Consider the following 27,766-nt stretch of genomic DNA (forward strand, 5'->3'; position numbering starts at 1 on the left):
TTTCGATTTGTAATTCCCTTTTTATATATATTTGCTTAAATAAAATTAGAATATAATAAGTAAAACCTATTTTATTCACCTCTATCATACATCATTCTAAGCAGCATTAAATTGTCTATACAACAGTCCAAAAAAAATAAATTATAAGATAGTGTCACACCACTTTTGTTAAAGTCTTTGAAATTATAACTAGAATTTCATTTTCAACAAATTGGTCATCTGAAAATATTTTTTTGTTTTGTGATAAATACAGAATAGCTGTGTTCTAACAGAATCTTATGTTTTAGTAGAATCCATGAAATTGCATCAAACCTAAGCCTTGACTCATAGGAATCGTCAGGGTTATTATAACTTGAGGCAGAAACATAGTCGCAACAACTTTAAAGTTAGTGCAATCCTTTAATGAACTGACTTGGCATACCTCCATGCTTTCTTTAATATGGGGTTTATATAAAAGATATTATTACATTTACTTTTATATGTGCCTAGACAAATAATAACATAGATGTTCTTACACACGTGATAGTTTTAGATTGTAGTAAGAAGTAGACAATTAGAAATTGAGAATACTGTTAGTTTCAGAAAAATATCAAAATTTTGAATGAATATATATGTAAATGTAAAATTTGGGTATTTTAAAATTTAACTTATGTGAGTATTGACGATGCAATTCATTCAGCGAGCTCCACCATGTATACAGATTTAAAAATCAGTAAATCAAAAAATGTTTACGATTTGCTGTACTGACCCATCTAATAAAGATTAAGTTTACTCACCGGGGAACCTCGGTCCCCTTGATTCAGTCATGCCAACAACCACCAATATAGTTACTTTATGTTTGCTTATAATTTACATATATATCTTCTTTCTTCAACGACTAGCTAGTGTCTCCTAAAATAGTTAACCTAGCTACCCCAGAAGCTCCACTGCCGCTAAGCAGTAAGCATCTCATCACTCGGAAACTAAGATAACATATACCGAGATCTTAGAATCCAAATGTGTCAATCGAGAAGACAAGTGAGGGCCCTCTATAACTCACAAGACCAACTCGAAGGAACTGCGCGCTCAAAGGGCATCCCTGTCGATTGCTACACAATCGACCACAAGCTGGTAATACCTCGCTAAACAGCGACAAACTCTGGTATACCATAAAACTCTAGCCATGGACTTATACAACAACAATATAAAATATTACTCTCATGTCGACATGATTAACCTGTGCACAAAACAATCACAACCATTCTAATATCCACCTAGTGGACAACACCACCACACCTGGTCAACTATGACCACTCTATATACATGACTCTTTATAAGCCGAAGTGCTAGCACTCACTACCTCTTTTACTTTTCTGGGTCTCTCTCAATCTCTGCTTATATTATTATTTACGTTTAAGGTATAGATTTTCAAGGATGTAAGATAATTCTCAGGCGATTGAGACACTTTTAAACGAATACAGGGTGTTTATAAAATACGTTTATTAAATATATTAAATTACTTTAGGATATTTTACATAAATCAATTTTATTGCAGTCAAGAAGTAAGAAAATAATAAAAATAAATAAAATGAAATGAATACATTCTCAAAACAAATACCGGTAAACTTTTAAATAACTAATAATTTTTAAGTATCTAAATATTCTTACTAGCTCATGTTTTTTCCATTCATTTAGGTCACCAAGGAACCTTATGTCTTGAAAACTTACCCCATTCCAAATTCTATACCTTTTCACAAAAAACAAAACTTGAAAGTAGAAATTACGGTAAATTAAAAGCGATTAATTTCAGTAAACTTTTCTTGACACACGAGGCAAGGTTATTCCAAAACCAAAAGTAAAAAGAAAAAATTCGTCGAATTAAAAAATTGTCATTGTCAAGACTGTCACTAGCATCACTACTGTGAAATTTTCCTAATGTCAAGTCACCCTAAGATGGCCGCCGCCCGAAATTCAGCTTTGGCGAATAAGTTTCATGGGGCTGGCCTGAAATATGATTCCCATTGAAAAGATATTAGTGAGACAATGAAAACCACTCCCAAGCTGTGAAACTATATTAGTTGTGATGGAAATCTACTAAAAATAAATGTGTGAAGCTACATTGTACGCGTGTAAAGTTATTGTCCACACAAATCGATGGAACCCTAACTTCTTCTTCTTCCTCAATTACAATGGACTCGAATCGTTTTATCGACTTCTAGCCAGATCAATTTTAATTTTTTTTGTAAAGACAAACAAAAACAAGCAGACCCTTAACAGAATTCGAACCTGAGATCACACGTTCACATGGTGAACATGCATTTGCTCACGATGCCACCGGTATTATACTGGTATAGTAGTACTTGTATTATATTCATTATTTTCCTCATTCCTATTTCTTGCCTCTTAAAAGTTTTTTTTTTAATATGGTCGAGGCAAAACATATTTGGTATGGCTGATATCTGTACTACTGTCATATTTTGACAAATTATAAATTACATGTCAAAAAAATATCAGATTTAATTGACATTTAAATTATAATTATATGCTACTGCGTAAAAAGGATTATTTACTTTACTGTTTAAGCTTTATAAACCTTGGAGACTATGTAAATTAGATAGTTTGAGTATAGTAGTAGAAAAAAAAGCATTTCTAGCATTTAGAGAAAAGTTAGTTTCTAGTTCTTGAACAAGTTTTAAATTAAATTAAAAAAAAACTTAGTGTAAATTAACTTCATCATCTTACACACTAAAATTCAGAAATTGGATTAAATCGTCATATTATAGCCTGACACACCTACCTATAATAATAACACACCTACTTATAATGTGTAATATTTTGCAAAATTTCATCAGACTCGTCAAAGAGCACGTAAAATAGATAAGAGTTTACGTTACATCTCGCGACCCGATAAATATAACTATATGGAAAGCAAGAACTGCATACGTAACCATGAATCAGGTGATTCATTTAGTTGTTGTCTTTAAAGATAACATATGAATAAATTTAAACTTTTTAATTTACTATAACTTATAATACTACTACTATACTTATACTACTACTATATACTACTATATACTTATAATATGGTTGATTTTCCTATAAAAATATAAGAATATTTAAAGCTGTAATGTATTACTTGATAATATCAAAAGTATCATCTTCCTTAAATCATGTTATTAACTGGTTTAATGAAATATCAAATAGTCAAGTCACAAAGAGTTCTCTCAGAACGTCACTCTTATAGGAATTTAGATGTTATAAATTATTCTAATAATTATCCTCATTCTCATGATAATATAAATATTCACACATTATTATTTATTTAATATCTCGCATTTCAATTCAATTGATGTTGCAAATATGTCTTATGAAATAACTAAAAGGATACATAGGGAAGATGTAAATTTTGCTCATTTTTAATAGCTTCTAAAGGTGCCCTTACACGGGCAATTAAAATTGCTCAATTTTAGGCAATATTGGTCAATTTTACTTTCGGAAATAGAAAGCAATTTCGGCAATGGCAACAAGTTTCAATTTTAAAAAATGCTCTGCAGCAACAATATTGAGCGATATGACGCAACTCCAAGAAACTAGCAATAAATTCATACACGACCAGTTTAGTTGAAAACTATCGCTGGCATTGGACGTTGATTCTCTAGCAGCGGCGGCTTGTAGCGCTTTTGTTATCTTAAGCCAAAAACAAAAGAAAAGAAACAGACGTATTTGGGTGCGATCCTTTTTAGCAAGACGAAAACATTCTTCATTGTGTTATGAATTGGACGATCTTTTATTTAAAAACTTTACTCGAATGTCCCGAAGTGATTTTGAAATTCTTTTAAATAAAGTCAGCCCACTAATTACGAAGCAGACGACCAATATGAGAGACTCAATTTCTGCATCGACGAAACTTGCCTTAACCCTCCGATTTTTGGCTACTGGAGATTCCTACAAAAGTTTAATGTATCTGTTTCGAATTTCCGATTCTTGCATTGCACTGTTTCTACCTACGGTATACAGAGCTATTGCAGATGTTCTTCGTGGATATATAAAGGTTGGTATACTTTTCATTGTTGTTAACTTTTAAGTAGTCGCGTGCGCGAAGTTACTCTAATCAAATCTATCATGAGACTAGATAAAAAATCGAAAATCAATATAAAATATTTTTTTAGGCTTTTTTAAATTTTTTATATTACTATATTACCAGTAATTACTAAATAATTAAAATAATACGATATAAAAAATTTAAATAAAAAATACACTTGAAAATACAATAGTTATGTTAATACTACTTAAAGGTTAACTGATATATCATATTGTATTGTTGTTTAAATAAATGTAATATTGCTGTCTGAATTAGGGGTAAAGGGAGAGGGAATTAATTGGACCAGAATTGTTTTTTTTTTAATTTAATCGGTTATGTACTCCATGGCAGTACTATTGTCGTCCATATTTGTGATTGTTCTAACCATTAAGACATTATTTTTCCGCTAAGACCCAAATAAATTTCCACCTGTTGAAGGAGTAGTTCTGGGTTGGTGAAACTTTTGACCAGAAGAAAGGTTCGAGTCACTATTCTGGTAAACCGATGCCGATGTAGGACTAGGAGAAGGAATATTTATGTAGGAAAGAGGCGAAGAAGCTGGAGAATCTATTTGCTGGCGCTTTGCAGAAACTTGTAATGACATAGAGGATGATTTTTGCATTCTAATATTTTTTTCGTCAAAATAGCCCATATCAGCCTCATATAAAATTTGAGAAATTTTAAATTCTACCTAGTTGCGCACGTGCAGGTTGTATGTAAGAAGTTTCTGGTTTACATGCTCTCCAAAGGCTAGTGATTTAGTAGAAATTTTCTGTTTAACAAGGTCCATAACTTCACAAGCTTCTTGGTGACGATTATCTTCAGTGCGTTTTTTCTTATTTGCACCATTTGACTGCGAGGGTGGTAGCAAATAGGGGCTATTCATTTCATCCGTCTTCATACTATCTGCAACTGTTTCCACCTAAAAATAAATAATTTCTTTTTTTTACAGTTGCCTACAAGCGCTCAGGAATGGAAAAGTATATCAAGAGATTTGAAACTTCCCACATTGTTTAGGTTCTATAGACGGAAAGCATATCCGAATAAAGTGCCCTAATAAAAGTGGCAGTCATTTTTTTAACTACAAAAAATTTCATAGCATTGTTTTGTTTGATGCCAAGGTAGAATATCTGATGGAGGAGTTTTTTCCAACACAATATTTGGGAAAGCTATTTTCGATAAAACATTACCCATTCCACCAGCGGAGCCACTACCAGGCCGAGAAAGGAACACTCCTTATGTTTTGGTAGCGGATGATACATTTCCGCTTTCCGAAAAGATTATAAAACCTTATCCGTGCGATTTAAACAAAGGATCTCCAAAAAGAGTGTGTAATTATAGAATATCGAGAGCACGCAGAGAACGTTTTTGGACTATTAAGTTCAGTATTTCGAATTTTCCACACAAGTATTGATCTTGAAGTTGAGACAGTTAAATGTGCAACTTTGGCTACTTGTTATTTGCATAATTTTTTACGACGAAACAAGCGGGCGCGGCAATTATACACACCAACTGCAATGTTTGATATGGAAGATACCGATTCTGACACCATTATACCTGGGCAGTGGAGACAAAATTAAAATCCTGACGATTTAACCAATTTAGAAAGACGTCCAAGAAATGCGTCTACATTAGTAAAACTAAATAGAGACGAATTTATGTTTATGTCCGAACACGGAAGTGTTCCTTGGCAATCTGCTTATTTGTAATTTTTTTAATAGATTTTTACTATACAAGGTGTCCAGAAACTCAACCGACAAACTTTACGAGGTTTAATTCTCCAACAAAAAATAAGAATTTTTTTTTATGAATGTATGTCCTAAACGTCTTACTTTCGGATCTACATGGTGTTAAAAATAAAAAAAAAACAGTTTAGGACATACATTTTGTAAAAAACAATCTTATTTTTTTGCTGCAGAATCTCCCTGTGAAGTTTGTTGGTAGAGTTCCTGAGCATCACCCTGAATACTATTTATATTCACACATTTAAAATTCCATACATTTTTTTATACGTGTTCTTTAATTAGCAATAGGGTTATTTAAATTAAAATTGAATAAATTTACTTACCTCTGATTGTGTTTCTGTTTCTAGTCCTGAATCAGCTTCATCTGTGCCTTTTAAAAAACTTAAGCTTTTAAAAGCAAACCAATTGCTTTCTTGATAAGCGCCACTGTCGCTTTTTTGCTTCTTCTCTAATTTTTTTAACTCATTATTAAAGTATGTGCGCAAGTTTTTAAATTTTTTTGCTGCCTCGTCGTGGGAAATTTCAAACTGCAGGCCAATAGACGTCCATTCATCTTTTTTAAGCAAGCGATCTTTGCCGAAGTCAGAACTTTTGTTGTCCCACAAGCAATTACGTAAATGAACTGCATCAATAAAGTTAATAATCTTTTCATTACTCCAAGCCATTTTACTATGAACCACGTGCAATCACATATACACAAATAATAAAAATTCTTGTTAAAAATAAATGATTGTACCAAAAAAAAACCCGCATGCACGCCTGGCACCTCGCTCTCGTAGTGGAAGCGAGACGTTAAGCCAAAAAATAAATATGTGAAAGCGAGATACAAAATAAAATTGACTTAAATTTCCATGTCCAGCGGATATTCGGCAATTCGTCTCGGCGACATTAAGCAATATATATATGGAGCAATATTACCGAAATAATTGCCGTAATTTAATAAACTTGCTAGATGTTGCTCCATTAATTGCTCCAGATTGATCAATTGAGTGGCCGAGCAATAATTGCCCAAAAAATTGCCCGTGTAAAAGCGGCTTAAGTTCCTGTTCCCCAACACTATGCAACTTTTGTTAGTCAAACCTGTATGGACATAGGAGTTCTAGCATTCATAGCTGAACTAAAAAAAGGGTCCTCATTTAATAAAAATTATGGTTTTATGTTACATAGTAACAGCTTCATCAGACTATTTAAGTAGTGTATTTTTTTAATGGCTTTTAAAATTTTATTAATTTGGTATACTAAATACATTTTTTACTTTAATTTAATTTTTTGCTAGTATTATTTTGTGAATTTCCCCGTCATTAAATCTCAAAATTAATGCATTGATTCTTGCTAATGATCCTGTTGATTAAAACAACAGCTTCATGTTAAATTTTATACTCAAAATGAAGATTTCTAAGAATTTCATATGCACAGATTTATATAAAGACTTACTTATGTAAGAATATATATTTATTAATATACCAAATATGTTCAACATAGCTGGGATATGCAGCAAGTCGTTTTATGATTTCGTAAAATTTAATAGCGTCTGATGATTTATCATTTTAGATAAAATTTAATTTTAAACTCGATTTTCTCCACTACACCTTTGACCTTAATGATCTTAGTTAAGGTGATCTTTACTCAGCATTATTCATAAGTTTATAGATTACACTTATCCAGATAAAATCTGTTTTAAAAATTCTGATTAAAACAATGATTAACCAATAGATATAATAGAAAAAATATGCTAGAATATCATTACAACTAAACAGATATTTTAGCATTTCTTTTAGAAGCTGACAATAGTCTTAATTTAAAACTAAAAATAAAAATAAAAAATAGGTTTGGAAAGAAAAAATACTACTAATTACAAATATAGTAGCTAACCACATTAAAATAGCTTTTGGCAACTTATGACATATACATACATTTCGGTTAGTTTATTTAAACTTCTAATAGCTAGAAATCGATACATTTATATAAAGCAGAAAACAGATTAGATGAGATTCATTTTTGTTAAAATAAGAACCAAGAAAAAAGCGAGAACATTTTAAAATATGCATTTAAAAGTATTTGAGTATATTTTAATAATTAACACCAAAATACTTTTATTAAGTTATCTATACTAGAGGCGTGCTTTTACACTATTACAAATTACTTTTAAAAATTAGGTACAATTATAATAAAAAAATCTGTTGGCATATTGATGCTTAAAGGATAAAAATATGATTAATTTCTTAAACAAGTTAACGTTTTATTTTTTCTTCCGAAGAAGAAAATGCTAGATAGGCGGGTGGCGGAGCGCTCTAAAGACGTCGTTTTAATGAGAGACCCAATATTTTGGTATAACTTTATGAGACCTAAAAAATATTTTAATTTGCAATATTTTTTACAAAAAATTCTTATATGCCGACTTTTAGTTTTGGTCGTAATCTACGAGTATTAATACCGCCAATTAATAACTTTAAACGGGCCACTAGTAATAGGATTTACAAAAAATTAGCATACTTTAAGAAGATGGTTAATTACTCGACATTTAATGGGTGAATACTCTAACAAGGTAGAAAATTTAATACTTAATTCAAAGTCAAATAAATGCTATGGATTATCTGAAAAAATCAGAGAAGATGAGGATATTCAAAAAATATTAACTCTAATAGCATCCACATGGGTTAACCCTTTTGATAATGAACACTTTACGAATGATCTAATACATATTACCACTGGAAAAATCGCATCTGAAGTTGTACAGCAAGGACTTTTAAATTTTAAAGAAAAGGCATCATTAAGCAATAAGAAGTTTGTAGGAGATAGGCTAACGATTTACTGCGATGTTAGTTTCTGGAAAGCCATACCGTGCGATCAAGTTAAAACATTTGTCTTTGATAACATTAAATATAAGAAAGGTGAAAAGCAACAAATCATCAATCCAGAATTTATGTTTCGCAGAATCGTTAGTGCTGCTCAATACAAAAATCTTGACTTTTCCAACATCCTCTCTTACGAGCTAATACCTATTCCTACATCGCTTTTTCATGAAGACAGCACAATGAGAAAAACTACAAAATCCGATTAAGCTAACAAACTTGAAAGCTTTTCTGATATTTTGTATGAGCCACCAAAAGCGATCGAATCATATCTTATCGACGGAATGGTGCTTCTCCAGGAATTAAATGAAAGATCATTTAAAAAGTCTGAAGATATTGCCGATATTGTGGTGAAAAAACTTTTGTTGATATTAAAGGAAAATGAACGATGCCACACAATAACGCTCATATTTGATAGATATGATATAGAGGACTCTATAAAAGCTTTGGAAAGACCGCATAGGGAGGAAATGAAAGTAGGTACATATGCTATAATTGGCTCGAGAAATGTTCCAAATTTTCGAAATTTTTTAAAGTCTACGACGAACAAAATATCACTAATAAAGTTTATAACACAGCATCTGACTGCTTCTGCGAGAAAGCTACCAGCAAAGAAAGAAATAATAGTTGCAGGAGGTCTTTAAGATGGAAATTCTTGTGTAAAGGTATAAAAGTTAACGTGGTTAATCAATGCAAAAGTGCAATATAATTTTTTATTTTAGATATCAAATTCTACGAATATGGAGGACCCTGTTTTACGGTGCAATCATTAAGAGGCAGACACTAGGTTAATCTTTCACCTTCTTAATGAAAATTATTCGACATCTAAAATTATATTGCGGAGGGTTGTTGGGTGGGGTCAGAAATAAAACAGAAACCTGTTTACCTAAATGTCGACGTTTCGACTTATATTAAGTCATCCTCAAGAAAGATTCGTTGACGACATTGCCACGTGTATTCCAAAAACTGAAATAGAAAACATAAAAAGTACATTTAACAGTTTCCACCCTAAATTACAGTTCACTATAGAGTGTGAAACAAATAACAAACTTCCATTTCTAGACATTCTATTAATCAGAACAGAAGATAATACAATCATCACTGATTGGTATCACAAACCCACTTTCTCTGAGAGATTTCTTAACTACCAATCAAATCACTCATTTAAACAAAAATTAAACATAATTAGCAACCTAAAATCCCGCGCAATAGCCTTATCTCACTCCAGTTTTCATAAAAAAAAATGTTAACAAAATTAAAGATATTTTACTAAAAAACAATTTTCCTCATAAACTATTAAACAAAATCCTAAACAACAACCCTACACCTATTAAAGTCAAAGAAAACCAAAACCATAAATTTGCAAAAATTCCTTATGTCAAAGGTTTGTCTGAAAGGCTATCAGGAGTTGTTTCTGATGATGAAGTCAGAATAGCGTTCAAAAATGAAAATACCATCAACAAATACTTCTCAAAACTCAAAGATAAAACACCAAATGAGTTACAAAGTGGCGTGGTTTATAAAATACCCTGTTCTGATTATCAAGGTCTGTATGTGGGTCAAACGGGCAGGTACTTAAAAACCAGAATTAGCAAACACGAAAGAAGCGTAAAACCAACGAACTACGCAGCATCTGGGAAGACTGCTCTAGCAGAACACTCCTTCAATCAACAACACCAATTTGATTTTAACAGCACTCAGATCATTGGCAGAGAATCAAATTATAAAAAAAGAATTTTACTAGAAATGGTTAATATAAAAAAGTATAAAAAAAGCATAAATAAAAAACAAGACACCGATGATCTAAATTCAAGTTACTATAATTTAATTAATTTACTACCAAAAAGATAAAACTAAAACATAAAATTTATTTTTGTCAAAGAGTGTATGCCCCAAATTTAGATCACACAGTGTATTAACAAATTAAGTTTCTGGTTTTGAACGTATAGATACATACATCTTCCTTATCTACTAATCCTTAACTTATCAACATAACATTGAATCATAAAAATTAAATAAATAAACGCTCGGAAGAATAAAAACATTTGTTTCTTGGCTTATTGTTGATTCTAGTTTGCCCACAATAACACCTACAATTTAACCCATGTTAAAAATAATTCTACGCTCCTATTTTAATTATAACTTAAGAAACCTAGACTTAGGTAAGAGGTGTAATGTATATAAAAAAAAAAAAAAAAATAATTTTATACTGTTTTTTTTTTATAAAATTTTTTTTTAACGGATTGTACCTGAATGTAATTTTAACTGTGTCGTGGTTTTTGTTTTTTGTTGTTTTAATTTTTGTAACTTAAAGAACATTTATTTTAATAGTGTTTTTTATGTACTTGAAATTACTTTGTTTTATCTCTGTAATTACTTGAATCCATTTCAGTGTCTTGAGGATGACTTAATATAAGTCGAAACGTCGACACTAGGTAAACAGGTTTCTGTTTTATTTCTGACCCCACCCAACAACCCTCCGCAATATTGAAGATATTGGGTCACAAACACGAAATTGTTACTTTATTATTATTGGAATAACGACAACTTAAAATTAAAGAAAATATATATGGAAAAGTGTCACAGCACAAAAGTATGAAATAAAAAAAAAATATTGCAGTTCATGCGATTGCGAATACGTTGGGAAAAAAATATGTGATGGTTTGCCAGCTCTCCATGCTTTGACGGGCTGTGACACAACGAGTTCCTTTTATAAAATTGGAAAAAATTCTGCTTGAGGCATTTATTTTCGCAATATTATTAAAATTAACTTGGATGAATTTGGAAAGGTTTCGTTAAGCGAAAGCTTATAAAAGGCAAGAACATTTATCTCGTACTTATATCACAGGGAAAAGTGTCAGAACCTTAATGAGATTAGGTTGAAATTGACGCAAGAAACAAAAAAATCAGCAAAAGAGATTCCGCCAACTGAAGATGCATTTTGTCTACATGTTCAAAGGTATTAACTATATTAATTCTGCATTTTTTAATCCTCTAATTGACATATTTTTCTCTTTAAGGTATTATTTCCAGGTAAAAATTTGGATTCAAAGCCACATTGGTATGTTGAATAAAATGGATCCTACGAATTATGGCTGGGTGCGAGAAAACAATATCCTTGTGCCAAAATTTTCAAACAAAGCACCTGTTTCCGATGATATCAGATCATTATTACATCTTTTTTGCAATGAAAAAAATTGCAACACTAATAAATGTGCCTGTAAAAATGAAGGAATATTTTGCACCCACGAGTGTAAATGTAACATGAACTGTCAAAATGCAGCTAATGAAACAGAATGAGGCTTTTCATAATTTCATTTATGGATTTTAAACGCATAATCTGAATGTAGATAAAACTTGAAAAGAACACTAATAAACCCAAAGCACAGATGTAATGAGCTATTTACATCTGTGCCCAAAGCCCGAATTATTTCAGTTCCAAGAACATACTCTTAACAGATGGCAATAACGCTAGATCGATCAGCCACGAATCACGACGAATCTATCCGATCTTTATCTACACCATACTCTATAATCTGTCCTGTTTCGTCAAAAACTTTATTTTTATTGCCTTTTGTAGAGAATTAGTTTATTAGCTGAAAGCTTTAACCTTTTAACCCTTGAAGCTTAATTACGCATCATTATTAATAACTAACTAGGTTATAAAAGTGCCACATATTAGAACCTTATTAGTGTTAAATATTAACCAGAAACCGTTTAACTATATTTCTATATTTGAGAACTCATCTAATGCTGTTTACAAGAGAATGAGTAAAAGAGGCTTCTATATGAAGTTATGAATGAAGAGCATAAAGCATTTATATGCATACTGATTTTGATTAGTAATTAGAATAGGTAAATATGTATGGCTTCGTGCTGTGTTTTGTCCACGATGAAAGTAATAAATATAACTTTGTAAGTGCTTGGATTTGCAACGGATATATAGCTCTATTTATTATAGGACGAATGGCAAAACAGATTAATTTAATGTTTTGACAATTTGCCCGATGCTAAAGAAATTATGTACTCAAATTAATTTTTTTGATAATAATAATAGTTTCTATGTTTTCTAAAATTAAATAATCTAGTATAATATTTTAAATACACGAGCAGTGTTTGCTCTTGAAAAAATGCTCTTTTACAGGGATAACCACTAAAATAAATAAATAACAAATACCCAGTTGCTAAGAACTTTTGCCATTTCACGTAGCTGAGACATCATATAATTTAGTATCATAATTATACTATTTATTTGCTATTTCAATATTTACTAAAAATAAATAGTATCTTGGATATATTTAAATAATTTGTAGTTATTTAAAATATAACCAAAATAAAATGTTGTCATGTACCTTTATAGAAAGATCTCAAATCTCGTTCATAATGTATTTATTTTTTATTACTTAAAATGAAATATTTCGAATTTTTTTTCGCATAACATATTGATAAAAACATGTTAAATTTAAATGTAATTATGATTTATAGTAAGATCTTTTTCATAATTATTATACTAATCTTCATATACCTATACAATTAGAAACAATATACAAATGAGAGAGTTGTTTCGTTTATAACTGATGTTTTCACTCAGGAATTACTATATGAAACACAGTTCCTTTTGACTTGACTTTTACTTAATTTTCATTTAATAACATGAGAAGAATAAATATTGTAATTTTGAAATACCTATATCAAAGGTTAATATGCAATATCATTTGGTTCGTAGTTGTTTTTGTTTAGTTTGGTAGTCAGATTCAAAATAAATAATAAGTGTTCAGTAATGGCAATAGCATTATTTGAATGTTCTTATAATTCTCCAAGTAAATTTTGAATAACTCCTATATTTAAAAGCTTGTCTGCTCACTAACACCAAAATTCCCATTCTCTTGTGAAAATGGACGAGTATTAAGAAGTGGAGAACTAGTAGTACAAAAAAGGAACGATTCGTGTGCATTTGCGTATTTTGGTGTATAATTTACTAGTACTTAATGAGATTAATCAATAGTAAGAGAGCAATCAGAGTAATCAATCTCGTTAAACTTTATCAAAAGTATCGCGAGAATACCGGCGGGTAACGGGAGTGACGGACAGGACAAGTGTATATAGAAGAAATGAATCAGCAACCAATGATACAATGTTAATCAACAATGTTAATGTCCAATCAATGGTACCTTCATTTTTCTCTCATTTCATACCTCACATATATTAATTAATTCTCCATAATTATTGCTATCACGTCCACAATAAGTCTGATTGACATACTTTTGCAAGGGTTATAATCTACATTTAAAAAAAAGTGTTAAAAATTCGCTTAAAGATAATCGAACTCAAAAAGGCCCGACAGAGTTTTGCAAATTTTTAGTAACTTTAAACTTTCCATTTGCAAGAGTTAATAAATTAAATTTTTAATTTTTCCAACGACTATAACACAACAGTAAGAGATGACATGCGGGAAGCTCAGATTATAAAATAAAATCATAACCAAAATTAAAATCGTTACTTCTTTGAATTGCAATTCACATTATGAAATAGATAGATTTACTGCTTTAAATTGTCGCTAGACCATGGCTCCAGAAATTCCGCTAACCTTTCACGTGTCTCCAGAGATGTCGTGCGGTATGTCCGACGAAGAATAGGTGATATTTGGAGCGTTACCAACATCGTTACACTATTTTGTTACATCCTATGATATAGTATGTCTTTTTAGGTCTAAATGGACATGAAGGGTGCTATTGTGCATATAAGTCTCCTGATGAATCAGTCATGCACCAGTGAGGGATACTAGATAGCTTTAAGCTATTTAGAAAAGCCACAGATGTATATAGCCTCGCACGTACGAATCGCATATGTGAGAGAGGTTTAAAGTGGCAGTATTTAGTTAAAAGATCCGTCATTAGCACGGATTTCGCTTCTCGTTAGGCTCAATTGTCTGATGTGACAAGCGGCGGGTACAATAATGTGTGCCCTAGCGTCATGTCAGATGCTTACGTTTATCTACGGAGGTCTTGCGTAAAGCGGACCCTTTAATGACGCGATAGCTGCACTTTGGGGCCTACTGGTAGTTTTATGAATCCCAGTCGCATAAGGCATTTCGCTTTGTTGCTACCAGCATATCTTGACTGACCAGGCATCTAGATAAGCTTAATCCAGTAGCCCTACTTTACTAGGTTCTCTAGGACTATAATACATTCCACTACCAACTTGGAGCTCATCTTTATGACCTAATGGCCTTAATGATGCCTCTGTTGCCCGAGCAGCTTAAGGCGATTATATTGCGATGTACGTAATTTAAAGTTTTCTGTCCAAATTTTAACACAACTAATACTTCATCTTGGAAAACACTAGTATTCTTCCAGCGATTAGGCCCTACCGGTAAATAGGTTTTGACTTGAAACCTGCACTCGCTCTATCGTTTATTCTAGGGCCATCTATATATTTGTTATTATTGTCCCTTTGTTTACTAATGAACATAATGGATGAATGGACCTATTAGAATCCTGCTACACTCCTTTGCCTGTCATATGGCTCACCTTATCAAGGTGGCTTTCGCCACCAAATCTGCCATCTTTTGCAGGTGCCATATAGGTACCATCAAAAGGAAAGGTTCTTTATGACCTGTGACGATATTTTAACATGACCGGTGTCACCGCCTTTTTTCCCTATACCCTGTACGCAATCCGTATGGCGTCGAATTATATTGCAAGATCCAGGGCCGAAAGGTTCAATAGAGTCAAAAGATCTCTAGTTGGGGCAATTCAGATGGATCTTGTGATGCATCCTCTATTCTGAGAAATTTTATATACAGTGCATCCCAAAGGTTATGTCTAAATTCTTTTAAAATTCAGGGGTATGTTCGAAAAAAAAACGCTCGGATCCGTCGATTTTTATTTCAAGTTGCGCATTTTTGTACGTGAAGTTTGTATATACAGGGTTGCTCAAAATTAAATTAGGACCATCAACTTAATTTTTTCAAATGAAAGCACCTTTTTTTTATTTCATTTCTGAATTTCGCGTGGAATTCTACGTATGTTTCATGCATCATGTCCTATACTTAAAGTCAACAGTTATCGAAAAAAAGACTCTTATCTCTGAGAATTTTTATACAGAGCAAAATTCCATTCATTCGTGTTTTTTTATTGTTGGCTGGTGAACGTGTATTTTCATAGAAACTGTATGACAGTTGTACGCCAAACAGATATTGTCAAGTGTGAAGTGTACGAGCAAAGTTACGGTTTTCACAATGGTTAAGTTAACGGAACGAGAAAAAATAGAAATTCTGTACATGGTTGGGTTTGGTGATAGAACACGTACCCAAAAAGAAGCTGCTCAATTATTCAATGAAATCCATCCTGATCGTCCTGCTCGAGATGAACAACTTGACGTTTTGCTTTCTTTGGAAGAAAATCCATGCACTCCTCTGTCGCAGATTGGGGCAAATTTACACATGGCGAAATCTATAGTTCACCGAATAATTAAAAAGCACAAATATCACCCCTACAAAGTTATTCCTGTGCAAGAGTTATTTGATGACGATTTCGATAGGCGAAATAAGTTTTGTGAACGCTTACAAAACATGTGCAATCTAACAAATATTATTTTTTCCGATGAAGCCACGTTCTGTTTGAATGGTAGTGTGAACAGAGAAAATTGTCGATATTGGGCAACAGAAAATCCGCATTGGATGATGGAGGTAAACACCCAGTACCCTCAACAACTAAATGTGTGATGTGGAATAGTGCGCGGAAGAGTAATAGGTCCCTTTTTCTTTGAACAGAATTTAACGGGACAAGTGTATCTCGATTTTCTCCAATTTGAATTAGTTCCAGCATTACTAGCTTTATTTTCAAATCCATTGGACCCAGACTATCCTGACGAAGAACTAATTTTCCAGCAAGATGGCGCTCCTCCGCACTATGCTGCCACTGTGCGTACATTTTTGGATGAAACCTTTCCCAATCGGTGGATAGGAAGGAGAGGACCCATCGAATGTTCTGCTAGGTCGCCTGACCTAAGACCAATGGACTTTTTTTTTGTGGGGATACCTCAAGTCGAAGGTATTTGTTATTAGGCCAAATAATCTAGACGACTTGAAAGAGAGAAGCGAATTCTCTCTTTCAAGAGATAAGTGCGCGCCATAACTCCAGAAATGATTGAAAATGTGCAACGAGACTTTATTGATCGCCTTGGATATTGTCAAGCCGTGAATGGCAACCATTATGAACATTTAACTTAATTTTTGTTCTTTTTTTATTTGTTACTTGAATCGTCTTTTTTTCGACAACTGTTGACTTTAGGTATAGGACATGATGCATGAAACATACGTAGAATTCCACGCGAAATTCAAAGATAAATTAAAAAAAAGGTGCTTTCATTTGAAAAAATGAAGTTGATGGTCGTAATTTATTTTTGACCAACCCTGTATATACAAACTTCACGTACAAAAATGCGCAACTTGAAATAAAAATCGACGGGTCCGAGCGTTTTTTTTTTCGAACACACCCCTGAATTTTAAATGAATTTAAACATAACTTTTGGGATGCACTGTATATTAATTTTTTTAGGTTTACATGCCATCGAGCACCATACAATATCGAAATTGATATCGATTGTTATATAGAGGTACAACACCCAGTCAAGCGTTCCAGCTATCGACACGTTAAGATTCAGTTTTATGGTAGACTTTTTGCCGTAATAAATAGTATTAGACAAAATCAGCCATACCATTTAACATAAGAAAGTAAGTTGAGAATGTCAAGAGTGGGTCCAATAATCCTCAAATCTGAAATCCACTAAACATTTAATACAAAATGAGAGTAGTACATTCACTCCATAGTCAGAGTTAGGCTACACAGATGACAAGTAAGGCCATAGAACTAACCCAAGACACTCACATCACAGTTCACAAAATAATAAATCAGAGGTGGCTGCTGATGCTTCTAACAAAGCAAATACAAGGGAGTTAGAAAGAATGAGACCCAGCTATTTTTGTCTAGCAGCAACATAGGCATGTATCTAGTATTTCATTTTTAATGGTACATCAAAAGTGATGAAGGTCTAAAACTCAAAAAATATTGCATTTTTAAGCTTGTCTTGACTAAAAATCAATTCCTGGAAATTCTTAAAGGTTGTAAAATACATTCGAAAATTAAAGGCAAATTATACATGCTAAGAAATGGTTAACTGCTTGTTATTCACTTTCTACAGATAGTTACAATTTAAGATACATAAGCTATTTGACTTGGTGAGAATCATAATGACCTAGGAAAATAAATCTCAACGCATTTATAAACAATGGGATGAACAAGTATCTAATTTGGCCAATAACTGAATGGCCGATATAATTAGTACCTTTCCTCATCAAATCCACTTCGCCAAAATTATACGTACTTAATACCATCGTTTATAAGTAATATTTTATCTAGGTAACTCTCCATTCATGCGCAAAACAAATTATATCATAAAAAGATTTTGTATAAAATATTTGAATTAGGCGTAATTTGACAATTTTTTCGCAATGGAAAAAAAATAATTAATCCAAGTTATTGCTTTCAAAGGGACCTTTTTTATTAAAATAATTATGTTTGTTTTATTATTAAAAAAAAATTTATGCAGTTTTTATTTCCTGATATATTTTTGCACTAAGCAATTTTATATCAATACTATTAATCCAAACAGGAAATTCAACAATGTGATAATATATGTATATATATTAAAATAATATATTAAAAGTATTTTGACATAGGAAAATAACTAAATCTATTGAACTAATATTCGTAGTGGCTTCTATCATTTTAATCACCAAGTAGAACTTCTAACAATAACTAATATAAAAACATCAGGTATCCTCTGACGTAGCAGACTTAATTTGCTAACGATACATACTACCTACGTCATGTGTATTTGAACTGATGCAAAACACGCTAGGTAACAATAATAGAGATTAAATTTGAGAAATAATCCTGTTGTATATATACTTCATACAGTTTTTAGACATACGTGAATCCCGTTAATTAAATCTACGTTTTATATTCTTCTTGTAAGACTTAAAATAAAGACGAAAGTTTAGATTCAAAAATTTTCTACTTTAACTACATTATTAAATAACTTGGTACTAAATAAATTAATACCTAAGGAATATTATATTAGTAGAAAAATTAGTACTACTTACCATGGTCTAGAAAACGTCTACAAACGGTATATAAAAAAAGAGGTAAATAAATTATATGCGGGGAATGCAATTCAAAATAGGTTGGAAAAATGGAAAGAAGGTTGGCGTTCTGTTGGTTTGGTAGGTTTTTTTTGACAATACATCGGCCTTTGGTTGCTATTTAAAACAATTATTTTAATATCCACCAATTTCTAAATATTGGGTATATTTTAATTTGAAATATTTTCACAAAGTAGAGAATAAGACGTTTTAGAAAATGTTAGCATTGTAAATCTATTTAATAATTCCATATATTCCATTTAATGTTTTGGCACTTAATGAACCAATTGCTGGATATTTTGTGAAGACGGTGACATTTATAGATGAATTGTGTTATATATTTACGTCCGTTTAATAAAGTATATTACACTCTATTTTTTTTTAATATTCTGTTAATATCAGGTTGTTGCATAAGCCTAATTCACAATATTTTAATAGAAGTGCGACCTTCGTACGTCAGTCTGGTAGCCACTGTCTACAATAAAATAGCGGTTAGTTGTGTTTGTTTATTTATGTAATGTAATTTATTTATTTTTGTACAAATCTGTAAGGTGCCGTTATAGTATGTATCCCTTTCCGAAGTTGATGTAAATATAATTTAATTTTTTTGTTTTTATTTTAATCGTAACACCAAATTTTTATTAATTTTTTTTTGTGGCTTTAAAATCATTTATGAAACGAAACTCTTTGAGAAATAAAAAATTAATAAGTGAAGTATTCTTCTTTTAATTCCGCACCATAAAGCAAATCCTAAAATAAATTCTATTTAGGCACATCCTTCGTACGCTAAATAAGGCTATAATTAAAATTTCCCGGTGTAAACGGCTCTTTTATACTGGTGTAAGATTTACATGGCAGAGAGTAGAACTTCCAGTCATCCCCGGGTCTGATAGATTTATTATTTTTGAAAAAAAAAGAAAAAGAAAAAAAAACAATTTTAGTTTGATTCTCCAGTTTTTAAATATCGTACTTCAATAAATATTTTACTGTTACCTCTTTAAAATTTTAATATTTTGTTTAAAACTTTCTGAGTTTTTATCTTTAGTTACCAGTTAATATTTTTTACATTACTTAAGAATATACTGGCATAATTATTCTGAATCACCTGCCAATAACACACACTTCCTCCACTTTATTTAACCTTATGTCTTTACGCAATCCTACCTAGTTACTAAATATTTACCTTATTAATTGGATCAAAAAAAATTGCCAATGTAGACATCTTGCAGACAACATAACTAGTTTTTTTAATTATTACTCATTGCAGGAACAGCTAAATTTGTCCTATGTTTCGTAGGAAGGAAATACTTGCTACAAGGATATAAAGAAAAAATTACTACTACAGTTGACCTTTGATATAGTAAGTAGGCAATGACCTCTGTACTTTCTATTTTAAATTGAAAAAATTAATACTAACTAACTATGAATACTAAAAAATGAAATAACTAAATTTAAAATAAATTTTATGTCTCAGATTTTTATTAAACAGTGTTTTCTTCTTCCATAGAAGAAAGAAACTATGTTTATGGAAAAGCTAAACTCATGGCTATATAATTTTAGTTTACATACCCTTCATATGTTACATCAGGCAGAAAAATAAAAATAATATTCCATTGCGTCATGTATCTACTGTTTTTAATCACTCCCATCATATTCACGTGAAATTTCTGAAAGTTAGCCAACAGACAAATAAAGTAGGACAATTATTTTTGAAAAAAAGAATGACTAGCTTGTTTTTACATTTTTGAACGCTTGTGTGAGTAACTAATTTGCAACAAACCGACAAAAATGATCTTAAATATATCATGTAAACCTGTGAAATTCCAAAATAATTTTAAATATAATTAAATGTTGTTAAATATAATTAACTGAGGTGGTTTTTTATAAACACTTATAGATTTAGAATAGCTATATTTTTATAAACGGACTTCCTAAATCCGTTCGATCAATAATTTTAAGTTTATACTTACCACGTGAAATTAAATGAGGAAAAAATTCCTTTGGTGGCTATAATGCTTTTAAGCTTGCTGTTTTTAATTTATTGGATTATTCTCGTATCTTACAAAAGTCACACTAGCTATATATAAAAAGGGTAAGTTGGTTGCTATACACAACCCGGACATACCTAGTAAATAGAACTAATTAATATTAAATTGAACAAATCTATCCAACTGCATCCAAAACATGCGCAACTACACTTATAATAGAACAGCACTTAAAGAAACCCAAACACCATGACAAAAGTTCTCAAAAAAAAAAGGGAAAGAAGAGCTAATGAACTTGGAAATTTCTGTTTCCACCAACGAAGAAAGCGATGAAGAAATACCATCGGGAAACGAGGTCTAGTTGTTAAATTCCAGCTCCGAGGTGGAAACGATTGTCAGTAACCAACCCAGTGGAGAAGTTCAGTCACCACAGGGCAGTCGGGACCTCCAAACCAAGGAAATGAAGGAAAAAGCCCGCGTTGAAAGGAAAAGGCGTCAAAAAAAAATATAGGAGAAGAAAGAGGCAGGAGCAGCGAAAGGCCAAAAAGGAAGCCACCCAGGGCGGACCTCAGGGAAGGGCGTCTGCTTCTGGCTTGTCTGCTCCCAGCAAAAAAGAGGAGTGGAAGAAGGTCCGAGGAGCAAGGAGAACCGAGAGGCTGAACTATGAGCTTCCGGGTCAGCCAGTTCGAAATGCAGAAGCTGCAACAGGCTGAGTAGCAACTTTTTACGAGCTGATTACCCTGAAAGTATTCAGGGTGTCTGGTAGAAGGGAGTCGCCCGGCCAGTTGCGGCGCCGTTAAGTTCCGATGGGTCTGGCCGGCCCAAACAAGAATAGGATAATGGCTCCTCCACTCCACCAAGATCTTGAAATGGAGCAGATACGGGTGCGTCAAGTTAATTTACAACATAGCCATGCCGTTACCGCTAAACTGGTAAATGTCATGGTTGGCAAGAAGAGAGAATTTGCATTAGTTCAAAAACCTTATTGCTTAAGGAAACAAGTCAGAGGGCTAGAGGCATACGGCCTACAAATCTGCACCGGTGCCCAAACTAACACACGAACGCCTAGGACCTGTATAATGGCGTTCAGGGATCTGCAGGGTACACCGCTGAGCCAGATCGGCTGCAAGGATGCCAGCCGTCATCCTAGAATACTGTGTTGGTAAAAGTAACCACAAGTTAATTATTGCAAGTTTATATATCTTCCGTATGAAGTTACACATCTACCCCTTACGGATGGATTAATTTCTTTAGTTAGGGAAATTAAGAGGTTAGGTATTCCGGTAATTATCAGGTGCGATGCGAACGCGCCTAATATGGTATGGGGTAATACCAACGACAATCCGCGATGTGTTTCACTTCTCGAAAATCTTATGTCGGAAAACCCATATGTCGCGAGGAAGGGCGCAGAACCTACCTATCTGAATTGCAACCGAAGGGAAGAGATTGACATTACAATGGTGACACGCAATTTTGTAGACAAGATAGGTAACTGGAGAGTATCGAATGACATAACTATCAGATCACAGAATGATTCAATTCAAATTAGAGTCGAACGAGATGATTGCACCGCTAGAAAAAAATCGAAGGATTACGGACTGGGATACCTATAAAGAAGATCTGGCAGATGTATCTAGGATCTCAGATGTGCCGATACTAACCAGAGAAGATAAATGAATTAGGTCAACTACTACTTTCTAGGAGGCAGCATGTCCTCTTAGTAGAGAAAACGTGCCTGCAAGGTACCGTGGTGGAACGAGGCCCTTAATAAACTTAAAAGGGAGTCTAGAAGGTCCCACTTCCGAGTTCTTCAGAGAGGATCTCAAGAGGCTTGAAATGTGTATAAAGGTGAAAAAGCGCTTTAAGATAAAGGAAGAAATAAAAGAGCTAGCTGGTAAAGGTCCTGTAGTGAACGAGAAACGATGTACAAGTCCGCCAGACTGGTCAAATTTCTTAGCTCTCTAGAGAAGACATGGATGACAGCGAAATCCTTATCTCCAAAGTGGGCAAAAAGGACTACAGCCTGGCCAAGCCCTATAGGGTCAGTTTATCGTCCTTTCTAATGAAAACCTTAGAAAGGATTGTTAATAAACAATTAACTGAGGTAATTCTGAAGACACGTGTACATAAAAGGGAGATCTACAGGAACTACTCTACACGCCGTAGTTGAAAAAGAAAAGAGAAGCATCAACAATAAGCAGGTTGCACTTTTCTTTGACACTGAATAATCCTTTGACAATAAAAAACCAGTCAGATCTGAAAGGCTGTACAGACCAGGAACACACCTTCATTTGTCGGTTGGGTCAGATTAGCGCTATGAGAGGGGACTGCTAGCTCAGCTTTGGAGAATAATCGGGCAGAGATCGGGGTGGATGGTGGGTACCGGCAAGGGAGTTGCCTATCGCCAAAGCTCCGATGTCTCGTCATTGACGATCTCCTAAGGCAGTTTAAGCAGGAAGAGTTCTATGCGCAGACTTATGCCGATGATGGACTGGTTATATGTGATCGCATGCAAAGCGCATACAGGATCATTCAAATGAGGTGCGTGAAAACGGGCAATCCTGACAAAATAGAGCTCATAGTTTTCACGAAAAGGAGAAATCTTGCAGGACGAAGGCCAATAATGTACCAGAAACCTCTGACACTGTATGATTAGGAGGTTCCTTTAAAGTTGGCATAGCTAGCAGGAACGAAGAATCTAACATAGAGGCTTGACCTTGAAAGTATTTGCAAATATGGTACACAGAGGGCTGTCAGGAGTTGGGGTGTATCGTAGCGACACCGATCACCGACAAGCTTTCTCGTTTGGATTACATTTAAGAGTCGTTTAAGCGGAAGTGTTTGCCATTGGAGGTGGGCACCAGAGAAGAAGTCAAAGGGGGTCCAGAGACTGAAATAATCATTTACTATTACAGCTAGGCTGCCTTAAAAGCCATCCAAACACCCAGAACCAGCTCCAAACCAGTCCAAGAGTAGAGATGCGCTGGGCACATTGGGTAGGAGGAAGATGGTTCGAATGTGTTGGGTTTTCGGATAAAGAGGAGTAGGGGGCCATGAGCGGGCGCACGAGGTCGCGAGGGTCAGATCAAATCTACCAGCAATTAGCCCCGAATCCTACCTTGGACTAAGTAAAAGACACATTTCCCATATCCTAGAAAACTGGTACCCGAAAAAAGACTAGAAAAAATTCGAGTAAGAACAGCGGTTGTCGATAGGCCAAAGAATTGCTATCAAATTCAACTAAAGCTAGGATAACGTGGTTGCTGATCCCGATATAGGGGAGATTATAGTAGACCTGACCGGAGTCCATATAGGTTATCTACCTATACTGGGTGGTACCTAGCCCGCTGTGCCCTAGGTGTGGCTCGCGGAGAAAACGGCATATAATTTTTTAGGAGAATGCGAACGATGGGCTAGGATCAGGAAAGAAACCATTCGTGTTCCCTTCATGCCACGAGAGGAATTAACTCGAAAGGCCTGCCCTACTTCATTAAGAGGACCAGTCGCTTGATTAGGGAGACTAGAGAGGGTGGTCAGCGGTAATGATGGGTAATGAAGATTTCAATTATTTATTATTTGTTCAGTTATAATCTCGCAAAAGTCCAAACGTCGGTCTAAAAATCATCTTCGTTTAATGGTTGTACAAGATGAATTTTACAAGGGTGAAATGTATGTATCTTTAAATCTCTGGGAATGCTTGTACATAATATGCCACACACTACAGGTAATTGCCTTGTGCTTTATGTACGGTTTATATTGACGTATTCCAAAACAAGACTTTCTATAGGTTTGTTTCTAACTATCCATCGATTTGGAACAATCGGTTTTCATTTTGCAACTGATCCTGTCTTTCTAAAGTTTGCCACCAGCTCAATTATGAATTTTTCGATGAATATTTTTATGTGGATTCATTTGATTAAATACCTAAGCATTAGCACATCTACCATTTTCGTAATACAATACAATCAGCGACTCTGCGATTCAGCTGTTTCTGCAGTTAAATAAACCATTTAAGAATTAAATAAAATTTAGTTACAATCACAAACACAAAAAACCTCGTAAATTTGTATTCCACAGCAGAAAAAACTAGTTCCCATTACTTTTTTCTTTAAATGATAGAATTTACAATAATAGTTTTAAGCGATAAACCTAGAAAGCATTCATTTTTATGTCGGGTGATATGATGACCATTAAATTGAGGTATCACATGTAGTTTAACTCCATTTTCATTTAAGGGATGAGTGGTTGGATGAATGGATGGTTAGTGACGAATATGAAAATAAAGCACAAACGACTTCTCTGATATAAAAAATTAAAGGGTCTTGTGGTCATTTTTTCAAGAAGCAATAATTCGTTTAATAATCGTTTTCATTCTTTTTTCTAATTATACTTTTTTTTTTCCTATTTTCTTAAATAAAAAAAGATGCATTGAAAGAAGAATTCAATTACCTCTAAAATAAGGTATAACTTAATTCAGTTGACCCCTAATCTCATTTAAGATTTTGGGGTTGGCACTGCTTGTAAAAGCTGATATGCACAAAATCATTCCCCCTCAAAATAAAAATCGATGGGCCCGAGCGATTTTTTCAAAAAGCGGTATATGAAATATCAAACTTGTCTTGTTTTGACTGAGTACAATTTGTATGTTGGTAAGCCTTAGACTGGCTACTACTACTACTGTACCCATGTACTATTTTCTTTATAATGACCAATTAGTTCAAAAATCGCTTGAAACTGTTAAACTATTTTCATTAGTGTTTTAAAATTTTAATTTTGGCATGTTTACTCAAAAATACTAATTCTAAATAAAACTTATAGTTTACTTTTACAAATCTAACTTCAATGATCTGATTTTTTCTGTGAAGCTAAAACCTATTTTATATCGCGTCCCATCCTTTTTCGTATGTTTGCAGATTACCTAGTCGAGTTAAAAGTATCATAGATTTTTATCTACTGCGCAACACTTTTGTATAAGTGCTATTAGTATCGAGGAGTCCTTGAGTTCACCATATATATATATCTATCACAAACCAACCCTTAATAGCAGATGATAATGATTTTCCCGGTGAAATTGGTAAGTGATAACTGAGAATCGCTGTAACATCTAAAATTTTATATTTCTTCTTACTCATGATTTTCTGAACAACTTTACTTTCCTAAACAAATTATACGCACCGATTGAGAAAGGAATGGTTTATAACCTTTAAAACTCTTTAACTTTGAAACTAATGGGTTATTAGTAGCTTATTAAAACTGCTTCGACTATTAGTTATTTTACAACTTTTGAAATTAACTACATCTTTCAAATACAACATTTTTAATAGTCGTCAAATGTACCCTTTCTACTAGCATTAATAAATATGAAATTTGGCAGCTGGTGCAATTCATAGGTGAATTCCTGGAAGTTTTAAATCTTTATGTCTAATAGGCCATATTTTTTAATAACAGAAGTTAATAAGTACACAAAGCAATTTAATCCATGGAAAAAGAAATAATATATCTAAGCATTCAAACTCACATACTAATTCTAGTCATGGTGATCTCAACCTGGAAACTACTTACGTCCACAAATTACAGAATCGATTTATCACAGCGCACATCGCATGAAAAGGCGATTTCAATAATATACTCGTATGAGGTCTTGACAAAGAGAAGCTCTTGGTCCTTTAGGAATATCTCACATTTAATTTAGAGGCCAAAAAAGATAGCTTGGAAAGTAGAACAAGACTACTTATCAGGAGAATAAGTAACCTATCTAATAATTTTACAAGAGTATATTTTATCTTAGCTATAATGGATATAGACTGAAGTGACCCAATAGTAGCATAATCAAATGTTTGGACCAAATAGACAGCAAACATGATATGAAAAGAATTATACAGGATGAAACTAATTGGATTACATACAATGCAGCTACACTTTTTAATTTGGATCTGATAAAGCAGTAGTTTAAACATAGATTTCACTGCACAACAAATCGAAGGTTATTTTATGTTGACTGAAATATTTTTATTGCTGTTTACTAATTCGAGGCATCTGATTTCGAATCTGTCGTCAGTTTTACTCTAACAGCTCGAGTTGTTTAGATATAGCTACGTTCTTCTCATTTATCTTTATTTTTGGTTTTTTATCAATTATAGTCGCGTTTTAGATAAATTATTGTAATTTTCATCATGACTTCGCTAAGAAGGGTCTGCATTAACGATCCGAATTGTTTTTGTTATATTTGTGGTGAATATGTTTTTCAAAAATTTCGATTGAATATGTCAGACTTTGTGAAACGAGCGTATTTAGAGTGTTTTGGTTTTCCTTTGGAAACAGATAACAAGTGCTGGGTGCCCAATATTGTGTGCAAAATTTGTGTTGAAGAATTACGTTTATGGGCCACTAAGAAGAGATTCTCTTTTAAATTCCAATCCCCAATCATTTAGCGTGAACCTTTAAATCATCACGATGACTGCTATTTTTGCGTTGTTAATATAAAAGGAATCAACAAGACGAACCGCTCCAAATGGATTTGGAGGCCTGTAAGGAGCTCAAAAGATACATCTTTACCATTACCATCTACATCTACAGAAAGTTCTGATGAATTGAATGAACTGAGTAGCATGAGCGATGACGAGTTTCTTCCAGAAAATCTCTTTGAACCAAAACCATTCGATCAAAGTGCACTTGATGATTTAATTAGAGACCTTGGACTATGCAAAACTTCGTCTGAATTATTGGCCTCCAGATTAAAAGAGAGAAATCTTTTAACTAAAGAAACTAAAGTTTCTTATTACCGCACTCGAGAAAAAGACTTACTTCCCTTTTTCGCTGAGGAGGATAATTTTGTATTTTGTACTAATATTTCTGGTTTAATGACTGCCATGGGCTTGCAGAAATATGAACCAATCGATTGGCGTTTATTTATTGAC

General features: G+C 33.1%; 1 long non-coding RNA gene across 1 annotated transcript in view; it reads right to left on the reverse strand.

Moving 5' to 3' along the window:
• The window catches only part of LOC126748161 (uncharacterized), a 38,185-nt gene extending 17,661 nt beyond the window's left edge, over positions 1-20,524 (reverse strand). Inside the window, exons 1-2 of the long non-coding RNA XR_007664647.1 lie at positions 20,434-20,524; positions 20,048-20,175 (exon numbers count right to left, since the gene is read on the reverse strand). This is a non-coding gene — a long non-coding RNA (uncharacterized LOC126748161). The remainder of the gene's footprint in view (positions 1-20,047; positions 20,176-20,433) is intronic.
• Positions 20,525-27,766: the final 7,242 nt, after the last annotated feature.

The sequence above is a fragment of the Anthonomus grandis genome, chromosome 22 (genome assembly GCF_022605725.1).
Source record: "Anthonomus grandis grandis chromosome 22, icAntGran1.3, whole genome shotgun sequence".
NCBI lineage: Eukaryota > Metazoa > Arthropoda > Insecta > Coleoptera > Curculionidae > Anthonomus > Anthonomus grandis.